The sequence below is a fragment of the Pseudonaja textilis genome, chromosome 1, assembly GCF_049901715.1.
Source record: "Pseudonaja textilis isolate UNSWEBS1 chromosome 1, rPseTex1.2, whole genome shotgun sequence".
Classification (NCBI taxonomy): Eukaryota; Metazoa; Chordata; class Lepidosauria; order Squamata; family Elapidae; genus Pseudonaja; species Pseudonaja textilis.
In genome coordinates, this window is record NC_141990.1 from 280,899,178 (window position 1) to 280,911,999 (window position 12,822).

Sequence of the window (12,822 nt, forward strand, 5' to 3'; positions counted from 1 at the left end):
AGGCCTGTAATTGTGTTTCTGTTTTGTTCTGAGTACATTCTGAGATGCCACAGTAAGAGTTATCTTGGCATCCTTATCTGCCAAAGAAGCTGCACGTAGAATTCTTCTGTTTGACCTCAGTGGACAAAAAGTAACACATTCTGAATGTCTTGGTAAAAATTAGAGGGGGAGATGATCCCATGAGTCAATGCACCTCTCTTTACTGGGACAAAGTCTTTTAGGATGGGAGATTTTGCATAATTTAACTTCCAGTACTGTTAATGGTAAGATATTAAAACCTCAGTATTGTAAAGGCCCTATGAAATGTATTGATTGTAAGTTGGCCACATATAAAGCTAATTTAAAACAAAGTTTGTTGTGCCTCATTTGCCCTCAAATGACATTGAGTAAATTTTGTTTGTAATTCTATTTTGTTTGTAATCAGCCATTGCCTGATTTTGTTTCAAGAACATCAGTATCACATTTGGGATGAGTTTATGTAATTTGTCATTTATGTGGAGTTCTCAAGAGGAACAGTATTTGTATGGCAGAATAAAATATATTAGACTTAAGGCTTAAAGGGAGCTTTTTGTCAGTCTTTAAATATACATAGCTTTACTAGCCACCTCCATACATTGAGCTTTATTAGGAACTTATTTTGCTATCTGAAATAACTTAGAAAACTAGTTTGAACTCTCCCCAGTTTCTCATAGTTGACACCTGGAATTAACTGCATAAATAAACTGTTCCAGCATCTTGGATTCAGAAAGCAGCTAGTGCATACTGTGTTCCTCTAAAGAAAAAAAAAGAGTGAGGATTGCTGCTGAACTCTTTTGATCATTCAAAACAACCTTGGAAATGAAGGATGTTCCTTCTCTGAATAATGTAACACAATCTAAACATGATACAGTGTTTTTAAGTTATATGCTCCTCTCGGGTCCATCAGAATTTTTTTTTTTGAAGCACTTTGCCAAAGTTATGACTTTTATTTTCTTGTGGAAGAGTTCAGGAATGAAATAAAGGTCTATGGCTGTTCTAAATACCTTTCAATAATATGAGATCAAGGTCCGAATAATGCAATATAGATGTCATTGAGCTGGATGAAACTTCCTTGCTTAAGGCATCTATCAGTGCATTAATATAGTAATTAAAAGTAGTGAGATCAAAATATATACCCTAGTTTGATTGCTGGTTGGCATGCATGCTTGAATATCGATTAGACATATGGCTGTCCAATCTTTTCTTAAAAGCATCCACCATTGGAGCAACCACAATTTCTGGAGGCTAGCCATCCACAATTAATTGTTTTCACTATTGGGAAATTTCTTCTTAGTTCTAGGTTAGATATTTCTTTGATATGGTTCCAGCCATTATTTCCTATCTTGCCATCAGGTGCTTTGGAGAATAAATTGATCCCTTCCTTGCTGTGAAAGTCCCTTAAATATTGAAAGACTGGGATCAAATCATCTCTCATCTTCCCCTTCATTAGATTAGACATTCTCACTTCCCACAATTGTTCATCGTACAGTTTAGCGTCCAGTCTCCTAATTATCATTGTTGCTTTTCTCTACACTCTTTCTTTGGTTTGAACCAGTGGTGGGATTCAATTTCTTTTACTACTAGTTCTGTGGGCGTGGCTTGGTGGGCATGGCTTGGCTTGGTGGGCATGGCTTGGTGGGCATAACGGGAAGTATACAGTAAAAGGACACAGCTGGGACTTGGGGGGCAGAGAATAAATGGAGGCAGGGCTAGTCAGAGGTGGTATTTGCTGGTTCTCTGAACTACTCAAAATTTCCACTACTGGTTCTCCAGAACTGGTCAGAATCTGCTGAATACCACCTCTGGTTTGAACATCAGTTTTGCATTGTGATGACCAAAACAGGACACTGTGTAGTCTTATCAGTACAACATAAAGTGGTACTAACACATCACGTGATCTTAATACTGTCCCTGTGTTGATGCAGTCTAGGACTCCCTTGACCAAGCACAGAACAATCTACTTACAACCCTTCTTGTTTCCAAGTAGGAGCTTGTCTCTTCCTAACCAGTCTAAAGACCACTCCATCAGCCTCTTCCCCTAAATTAGTTTCAGCATCTCATGATTTTTGCCTCCATGAAAAGCTTGACGTTTCCCAGATTGCTTCTGAGATATGATACTCTAGGCACGAAGGGTGAGCTTTCTGTACCCACATAACTAAATACCAAAACCTAGCAGTCTTTTGCCTGGGTTGCTGTTACTATAACAGCATCCAAGTTTCATTAACTGCTTCTCTCATAATGCTTTTTCTGAAGGAGAACTCTCAAAAGAAGAGTACAAATGACTGTATTTCTTAAATTCTTTTAAGAAAATTCTTAAAATTCTTAATTCTTTTTTTAAAAAAAACTTTCTGGCAGTCCAGAAAGTGCATTTTTAGTTTGAGTTTGATTTAAATCTGTTTGCAGGACTGGATGATGAACATGTAATGTTTAAGAGTAATTTTACTGGTGTACTTAAAACTATTTCAAGGTGTGCCTGTTTCAGAGGAGTACATTCAAAAGCTCTTCTAAACTAGAATCATATAACAGCAGTATTGTTGATGGCACCATACTTTAGAATCCAAATCAAAGTGATGGCCATTACCTAGTTAGACTCCTCAACATCTTCAATCTGCTTGCTTCAAGACAAATCAGTGTGTTCAGTATGCACTTCCGGACAAAAATGTTCAAGGTCGCGCTCTGTGTGAGATTTTGGAGAGAGAGGATTAGAAAGTGATACAAGTTCCCATCTATACTCCTCCAAAATTATGTTAATTCCCTCCCTTATGGTTTTTAGAATAATGGTTAACTGTTTTGAAGTATCTTTATATTTTAATGTTACGGATGTCAAGGAGGACACAATAGTCAAAAAGAAATACATGATTCTTGAGCTGCAACAGAGTCACAGTCAACACAGCAACACATCTGAACACAGTCTTCCAGTATAACTAAAGAAAGTAAAAGTAAGTAAAAAGTAACCAAAATAAGAAATATGAGATATTTTTTAAAAGATTGAATACAATATTACAAAAGAGTAGGACAGATATAACCATCAATAAAATCTAATGGAGAAAATAAAATTAAAAAGAAAATGGGAACACCATAGAGAACTGAAAAATTTATAAGGTATAAATGAAATTTTATTTAATATTTTTGGGAGCCACCTATTCCAATGGACTTCACAACATACAGAACTAGTAGAAAAAAATGGACCATTAAAGCATTAAATCAGTAGTTCAGATAAATTACACATTCAAAACATTTGCTTTTTTTAAAGTTATAAATTCAGTAACCTAACAAGAAAAAATGACATATAGGAGGCAATAAACCAGATATTAAATACAAAAATTACAGGCTTTTAATTCAATTCACCCAGTAAATTGTTTTTAAGACAGGTGTCAAACTGGATTTCTTGGAGGGCCGGATCAACATTGTAGTATGTCCTCCATAGGCCTGCCAGGTGGGGAGGAGGAGACGGGACGGACGGTCTTCTGCAGCAGCCTGCCAGCCAAACTGGGGCACAGGAAGCCCCCCATGCCCCATTTTTGCCCTAGACAGCCTCCTGTAGCACCCTGCCGGCCAAAACAGAGCACCCCAAAATGCTTCATTCTGGCTGGCAGGGTGCTACAGGAGGCCATCTAGGTCAAAAATGGGGTGCGCAGAGGCTGCCCCTGCTTCCCATTTTTGCTAGCAGAGGCACCATGGGCCAGTCCTTCACTATTTCTAGGCTGGCCGCATGGGCCAGATTTAAGCATCTTGTGGACTGAATCTGGCCCGTGGGCCTTGAGTTTGTCACCACTGGTTTAAGAGAACAGAAAACCACAAATATGGAACCAGGTTGCTAAGGAAACTCTTAATTTATCGAATCACTGTATTAATTTCTCACACAAAGTTTTGATAAATATCTTATAAAGAACCATGCATAGAAACTGACAAAAATAAGGCAAGATTTCAGAAAAAGTAGAGGAAGATGAGATGAACAACATCTGATAGTAGTGCAAAGACAGAAAATATAAGATTTATTTCTATTTTACTACAGCAAAAGGTTTGACTGTACAGGTCATGCCATAATGCGAAATATATTGAGGCTATGGGTGACCAGAGCATCTGATTAGTTTTCTAAGGAATATTCACAATAAACAAGAAGCTGTTACAAGAACTTAATTTCGAAAAACTGTGTGCAATAAGAAAGGGAATAAAATAAAGGTCACACTCATATTTATTTAACCAAATATAAGAATAGTAGGAAAAAGTTGGAATCCGTATTAGAGATTGGTACAGTAATAGTTATAGATACGTTGGCAGCATTATTTGGTAAGCTGAAAATAAAGGCAATTTTGAAAAAAACTCACTAAGAATGTACACTGCTCAAAAAAATAAAGGGAACAACACAATGTAACTCCAAGTCAATCACACTTCTGTGAAATCAAACTGTCCACTTAGGTAGCAACACTGACAAATCAATTTCACATGCTGTTGTACAAATGGAATAGACAAGAGGTGGAAAGCATAGGCAGTTAGCAAGACATCCCCAATAAAGGAGTGGTTCTGCAGGTGGTGACCACAGACCACTTCTCAGTTCCTATTCTTTCTGGCTGATGGTTTGGTCACTTTTGAATGCTGGCGGTGCTTTCACTCTAGTGGTAGCCTGAGACGGAGTCTACAAGCCACACAAGTGGCTCAGGTAGTGCAGCTCATCCAGGATGGCACATCAATGTGAGCTGTAGCAAGAAGGCTGGCTGTGTCTGTCAGCGTAGTGTCCAGAGTATGGAGGCGCTACCAGGAGACAGGCCAGTACATCAGGAGATCTGGAGGAGGCCGTAGGAGGGCAACAACCCAGCATCAGGACCGGTACTCCGCCTTTGTGCAAGGAGGGACAGGAGGAGCACTTTCAGAGCCCTGCAAAATGACCTCCAGCGGGCCACAAATGTGCATGTGGCTGCTCAAATGGTCAGAAACAGGCTCCATGAGGGTGGTATAGAGGGCCCAACGTCCACAGGTGGGGGTTGTGCTTATAGCCCAACACAGTGCAGGACGTTTGGCATTTGCCAGAGAACACCAAGATTGGCAAATTCGCCATTGGTGCCCTGTGCTCTTCATAGATGAAAGCAGGTTCACATTGAGCACATGACAGATGTGACAGGGTCTGGAGACGCCGTGGAAAACGTTCTGCTGCCTGCAACATCCTCCAGCATGACCGGTTTGACAGTGGGTCAGTAATGGTGTTGGGTGGCATTTCTTTAGGGGGCCACACAGCCCTCTATGTGCTCGCCAGAGGTAGCCTGACTGCCATTAGGTACCTAGATGAGACCCTCAGACCCCTTGTGAGCCCATATGCTGGTGCGGTTGGCCCTGGGTTCCTCTTAATGCATGACAATGCTGGACCTCATGTGGCTGGAGTGTATCAGCAGTTCCTGCAAGATGAAGGCATAGATGCTATGGCCTGGCCTGTCTGTTCCCCGGACCTGAATCCAATTGAGCACATCTGGGACATCATGTCTCGCTCCATCCACCAATGCCATGTTACACCCCAGACTGTCCAGGAATTGGGGGATGCTTTAGTCCAGGAGTGGGAGGAGATCCCTCAGGAGACCATCCGCCACCTCATCAGGAGCATGCCCAGGCGTTGTACGGAGGTCATACAGGCACGTGGAGACCACACACACTACTGAGCCTCATTTTGACTTGTTTTAAGGACATTACATCAAATTCGGATCAGCCTGTAGTGTTTTTTTCCACTTTAATTTTGAGTGTAACTCCAAATCCAGACCTTCATGGATTGCTAAATTTGATTTCCATTGATAAATTTTGTGTGATTTTGTTTTCAGCACATTCAACTATGTAATGAACAAAGTATTTAATAAAAATATTTCATTCATTCAGATCTAGGATGTCTTATTTTTGTGTTCCCTTTATTTTTTTAAGCAGTGTATAATAGGGGAGTGAAAAACTGGTTTTGTGGCTGCCGTTGGGTTTTTTTCCCTGTGGGAAATGGCTCTTTGAGTGTTTAAGTTTGCAGACCCATGCTATAGGAGTAGTCCATAGTGGCCCAGTGGTTGGAATGCAGTATTGCAGGATAACTTTGTCACATTGCCAGGAGTTTGATTCCTTCTATCCTGACTGGCTCAAGCTTGACTCTGCCTTCCATCCTTCCGATAGCGGTAAAATGAGGGTCCAGATTGCTGGGTGCCAGTACGTTGTCTCTGTAAACCATTTAGAGCTGTAAATCTCTGTGTAGCGGTATATAAATCTTAGCACTATTATATATGTTGTCTTGTATTATAAAATCAGTCATAATACAGGCATTTTTAATTTGAAATATAACTTGCATATAACACTGTTATTTCACTAAAAGTTTTGAAAAAGAAATAAGTGCACTTTTCATTTTAAACAGCAAATGAAATCTGTAGAACCAGAATGTAGCTAGCCATTTCAAATTTTTTGATGTCTTTGTTGAATTTAGGATGCTTTCTTGAGCTGGCTTTAATGTCCTGCACAGAGCCCTCGGGATAGAGTGAATCTCGCTTACCTTAACCTTTTTTCTGTGTTCAAAAAGGCATTCTCAGTCTTTTTGTGGAGAATGGCAATCTCTTTGGAATTGATCAGTTTTATTTCTTAATCAGTTGAAGTGCTATCTATAGGACAACAAAAATATCTCCTTTACTACAAGTTGTGTTACTCTGTTGGGCTAGAAGGAGGCTGAAAACATAGCTTACATCTATGGCATGATAATACTCAACATTTCCTCTGGGCACATAGGCCAGAGTTAAAAGTTAAAATGATATTATAAAAGGATGCATTCAGTTTGAAATTTCAAACTTTATATGAAAAATTTTCTCCTTTAAAAATATCATGAACCAACACTGATATTTTTTAAAAAAATCATAAAATGTTAATTTTAAAGTATTGACAGCTTAGCTGTAAACAGTTACATTTACAATAGTGAAAATTACAGGAGGTTGGTAACTTTGGATTTGATTAAATTACTTATTCACCAATATTTAGCACAATGGTATCTGAAAATTGGTTTTACCCATTTTAAAATATTTTCATCTAGTGGTGAAAAGCAGGATTTCAAGTTTCTTTATGCATAAACTTGTATGGAATACTCTTACTTGTTTCTGGTTTTCATTAATGGGAATCATATCAAACCATGATTGTTCTTCCAGTATAAATTTCTTCATGTCTAATTAAAAATTAAGTTCTTCTTGCTCTCTTGAAAAATAGGAGGATCTATTACATCAGACCTCATTATGAACATTTTAAATTTCAAATGGAAATTTAAACAACTACATTACATCCATATCAGCTCCATCAGCTTCCTGAACATTCTTCTTCCTGGTATTGAAATTTTTATTATTACTGGGGGATCTTTAGAACTCTTAGAATCTTTAGAACAGGGGTCACCAACCTTTTGGACCTCAGGGACCACCAAACTCATAATTTTAAATCCCCAGGACCACTAACCAGTTCTCTGGGCATGGCCTAATTTGTGGGTGTGGCTTGGTGGTCATGTGACTGGCTGGGCATGGCTTATATGTAAATATTATAAATATTTATATAAATATTGAATTTTTTATTAAAAAAGAGCAACTATTACCCCAAATCAGGCAAAGCAGGTAGGAAGATTGAGTTGCTCACAGAATCACAGATTTATTCAGATATCTATCTATCTGCTATCGGCTAGCTCAGTCTGTGACATAACATTTGCTTGCAAGCAAACTCACAAAATTAACTCACAACACACCATGTATGTAAATATTGAATTTTTTATATATAAAAGAGCAATTTTTACCCAAAATCAGGCAAAGCAGGCAGGCAGATTGAGTTGCTCACAGAATCATTCAGTGATCTATCTATCTGCCATTGGCTAGCTCAGTCTGTCACATAAACTTTGCTTGCCGTGAGTCTGCACTGAATAATAGAACCTTCAGTTCTAAGGGAGGTTCTGCTGTGCTTAAAAACAGAGCCAAAGATCTAAAGACGAGCTAGAAAGCAAGAAATCCAACCATTTCCTGCTTCCTAGCTAATCTAAATCTCACAGCTGATGGTCGGAAACATAGCAATTTAGCAGGCAAGTTTGCCAGGTAAGGAGTGAGTGGGCGGGGAGGGTTCCTGCAGGCCATGTGGGCAGCGCAGCCTTGTGTTTCTGTGCAGCCTGGATTAATCGTGGGGGTGCTCTGGGTGTGAGATTTCTCTATGGCCCACCAAAATTTTCTCACGGCCCCACCACTGGTTGGCGACCACTGGTTGGTGACCGCTGCTTTAGAACACCTGTCAACAAATAATTAGTATTAGTATTTTTATACAATTTTAAGTATTATATCTTCATTTCCACAGTAACTAGTTGAGATAAATTATTATTTCCATTCTCAAGAGTGATAATATATTTACAGCTTACTCAAGAAGTGTTCTAACAAGCTTCTGGTTTAGATGTGCTGGGGTCATGGACAATGCTAATTTAATAAGTAAGGCTCTGTGTTTCTTAGCAATGGAACACAGTGTTATATTGTCATGTTGTTGTTTTTATTTTCTTATTGAAACTTCAATATATGATCTTTACATGTGCAGAAAAATTAATGTGTGTCATTTAAAGCATTTAATATTAGAATTTTTTTAGGTATGATAAAATCTGATTCTGGAAATAAGCACACATTGTAAAGATAATTAGATTTTGAAGTATGCGCATAAGGTATTTATCCACCTCGGCCAAATAATACAGAATTTTCAATTATATAAGCTCTTAATATTAAGCAGTTTTTCTGTGATACTGTCTCGCAGTGCTGAAAATAAGTTATGAATGCAGTACTGTTCAAGAATAAAAAGGTTTGCTTGGAAGAGAGTGGTGTGCCTGGGCCTCTGCTATTGAGAAGATGCCAGTCATTAATGAAAACATCTTTCATGAAACTATAGCTGACTTTCTTGTGATACAGTACAATAATACAAAGAATTTAAAATCCAACTAGTGTGTGAAAATGTTCACAGTGCTTTTAAAACTGGGAGGAAGTATTTACTTATAATTGGACTACATTAACCAATCACACCTAAAAAATAATTTCCCCTCTATATACCTCAAACGAAAACTTGAATAAATTGGGCCTTTATAATCCCTTCTTTGCTCTGAAATCTCTTTTTGTGCCTCTTGATTGTAACTACAAAAGATGTCTTCTGAGAAGAAAAGCCTTAAGCATGACATCAGAATAAAGGAATGTTCTCCACAATGAAGCATGCTGAAAGTAGTCCTTGTTTAAAATAATGTTTTTATTACAAAGTAAATCTGGAAGCAAAACTTGAATATAATATAATAATTTAGTTATTTCGCATTTGTAAGAAAGAAATGCATAAGGCTCTTTAAGCCCGATGGAAGATAAAATTTCATATTACAGTAACTAAATAAAGCTTGTTCTGCTATATGGAAGGATCTGAATCTACAAATGTCTAAATAAAATAAAACGATTAAGCATTTTCCAGTATATGACTATTGTACTCAGAGAAAGTGAAGACATGAAATATTGACAGAGCCTTCCATTACAGAGAAACAATGGAGGCAAATATATCTTTCTTTTCTCCAAATTTTGCAGATCTTTCTGCATTGATTTTCTTGTAAACAATTGAGAAATCAATTCATTTATATATACAAATAAATAATCTTTTTTTTCTCTGAAATTATTTATTTGGAGATATAGAAGAATAGGAAACAAAGTATTTCTGATTTATAATTTAAGATTAAATTCTAATTAAATACTTCTTTATTCTATTATTTTAGTGTTACTGGTTAATACATAATACCCACCAATTCATTTGAATTTAGCAGAAATTCATTTGAATTTAACAGTGGCTATTTTTACACTAATTATTTACTTTATGTTAATTGTTAATTTAGGATTGGAAATAGGTTTTCCTGGTTGAAAACATTGAATATGCATGCTTGAAATTTTTGTATTTTTCTGTAAATTTAAATGTTTATGGTATGAATGTAACTTTTCTCCCTTTTTGTTATTTTTTTAACCTTTGATGTTTTGTTGATATTTATCTTAATTAAAAAATAAAATAAATATCTTGAAAACGGTAGCTGTTCTAATTTGTTTGGGCTGTTTTTTTAGGGGGCTGCCACAGGAGCACCACTTCTTGAAAGTGATGTAACTGTGTAGTTTGTTTTGAGATTTGTAAATGTGATCTAGGAGTAAGACAGCTTGGATTGTCTGAATCTCTTGTAGTCCAAAGCATTATCAGCAATTTTCTCCAGTTCCAACATTCACAGCCTTTTTTCTTTGCTCAGTTTTTTTAATGGTTCACCTTTTGTAACCTCATATAATTAGGAAAAATCATAATCCTGACAATTTGTACAGTTGATGTTTAAACTTACAGTACTTTTTCCGGACTACAGTTACTATTAATGTACATTTTTCAGCCAAGGAAGATCGTGTTTGTTATTACTTCAGCTTTTAGCCTTTTTGCGTCAGGGTGGCATTGTCTGTTGATATAATCTTAGTATTTTTAGTTTGAATAATGGCTTGATTTTCTATATTTTTTTTACTTTTAAGAAGTTTCCTTAAAGAAAAATAGTTTCTTCAGAATGTCTGAGGCATTCGTTTCAGCATCTTTAATTACAGCAACTATTTCTTCTAGTCCAGAGTTTCTTGTGTCACATTCTTCATATAAATTAAATAAGGTGACAGTGTGTGTATCATTTTTGTTCCTTTATATTTTGCTTTGTGTTTCATTCTAAACTGTTCCTTCAATAGATAGATGAATTGAACTGGTATATACGTGTTCTTAAAAGCTAACGACAGTAGCTTATTGTGTAACCAATAAAGCAAAAATAGATATCTTTCTGACACTCATTTGCTTTTTCAATTACCCATAGGGTATTACAATGTGATCACAGGTGTCTCTGCTTCTTCTGAATCCATCTTGAATACCAGATAGTTTTCATTCCTTCTATTAAGACTGGGTTGCAAAATTATCACACTAGCATGTAAGATGACTGCAGTTTGAGCGATCTTTGATATTGAGGTTTTGGTTTTAAAATATAAATTGATCTCTGGCAGTTCTCTGGCCTCTGATGTATTTTCTATAACTGCTTACAAACTATATGAGGCACTTTAACTTTATTCTCTTTGTAAGATTATAGAGTTCTATTGGTATTTCATTAGGTTCTTGGTTGTTACCAGTGTTTTCCAGGGTCCATTTAACTTCACTTGTTTGGCTCTAGTTCAATGATCAAACTTGTATATATCATTTATTTGGGAATTGTTTTGTATTGTTCTTTCATGTTTTAATGTTTTTTGTCTAATCTATTTTTGCATGAAAAGATTAATTTATTTCTGAAATATTTTTAAACAATTCTCTTGCTCTTTTAGTTGAATAGCTATTTTAACTTCCTTTGTCTTTTGCATTTGGGATTATTATTTTCTCTTTCTCTAATGCTATCACAACAATTTCAACCGAGAATACTTCAGGCACTTTATTCATCAAATCAAATGTTTTTCAATATATTCTTTAACTTTTACCATGTAATCATTTGAACATTGCTGAGATTTTATCAAGTTGGTTCAAGGATTTTGTTAGTTTCATTTATATTTGTACAAGAATAAGTTTTATCATATGAGCTGCAGTCAGCACAGAAACTTTTTGTGTTTTTCCAGATCAAATTTGTAACTTAGGTTTTTGGAAGAAGGATAATTTTTATAAACATTTAATTTTGGTGGAACTCTCATCAGTTTGCTGCTTGCTTCATTTTGTATCGAGGCCAAATTTTGCCATTGTTTCAGAAGCTAATTTGCTTCCAAATTTAGCATTCCAGATGATAGCATGTATTTTTGTGTGTGTGTGAGTGTGTTTTAACAAGGTTGAGTTAATTCCTCAGTTTTTATTTCCTCCATATTTGTGCCTGGCATGTAGTATTGGTCCATCATAATAGTGGTTGGCTAGCCTTAAAATTTGAACAGGAATAGTTCTGTCATTTGGGGGATTTCATCCAAGCACTTACATTAACACTCTTTTCTTAACAGTTACAGCTATTCTGTTTTTAAAACACTTTCTTTTTTGTAGAAAATTTTATATTACTGGTTTGTGAAATAATTCATTACAGTCCATTTCACTGATTCCTAGAATATTACTGTTCAGTTATGACATTTTTGGTCTTAAAGCCTCATGTTTGCCTTGGTTCACGGTTCGGATACTTCATGTATCAGTGGTATATGTATCTGCAGCATTTTTATTTGTATCTGTTCCTTTTGCCTCTAGTCATGAGAGCCACATACAGTAATAAACACTAATGCTCCTCCATGCTGCTGCAAGAGCCCAGGATGGGTATGACTCCTGATGACATCATCAAGCTGAGTCCGTCTAGTATAAAAGTAGCAGCCTGTGGGAGAAACTCCCCAGCTTTGACTCAGCTTCTTTTGATGACCATAAGCTGGTGTCTCTGAAAGCAGTTCAGTTAACCGCAAAAGTGAAAGCTATTGTCATCATTGGCGTAGCTCCCGGGGAACCGGTGCAGCTGTGCCTTCAGGAGAGTGGGGCTCCACTCTCCTGCAACGCCAAGGATTCAACGTTTCTTCATCCAAGGGAGACTGTAAGTAGGGAGCAACCCTTGATCCTCCGCCACAGTCTTCCCTCAGCGATTTCGGCCGCCACGATCATAAAGATTGCATTAGCGGTAACCACACCTCTCAGCTGATCATTAAAACTGCAGTTTTCCCTTTAATGCCGATTTCGCTGTTTGGGGCTGTTTACAGCCTAAGGAGCGATTTAACCCTTGCGTAGCCTGTAGCTCTTGTGAGCAGCCAATTTGGAGGCTTCTTCTTCAACCTCACATGGTGA

General features: G+C 37.0%; 1 protein-coding gene across 12 annotated transcripts in view; it reads left to right on the forward strand.

Moving 5' to 3' along the window:
• NPAS3 (neuronal PAS domain protein 3) overlaps nucleotides 1–12,822 on the forward strand; it is a 775,438-nt gene that overhangs the window by 52,814 nt on the left and 709,802 nt on the right. The gene's annotated exons all lie outside the window — the stretch shown is intronic.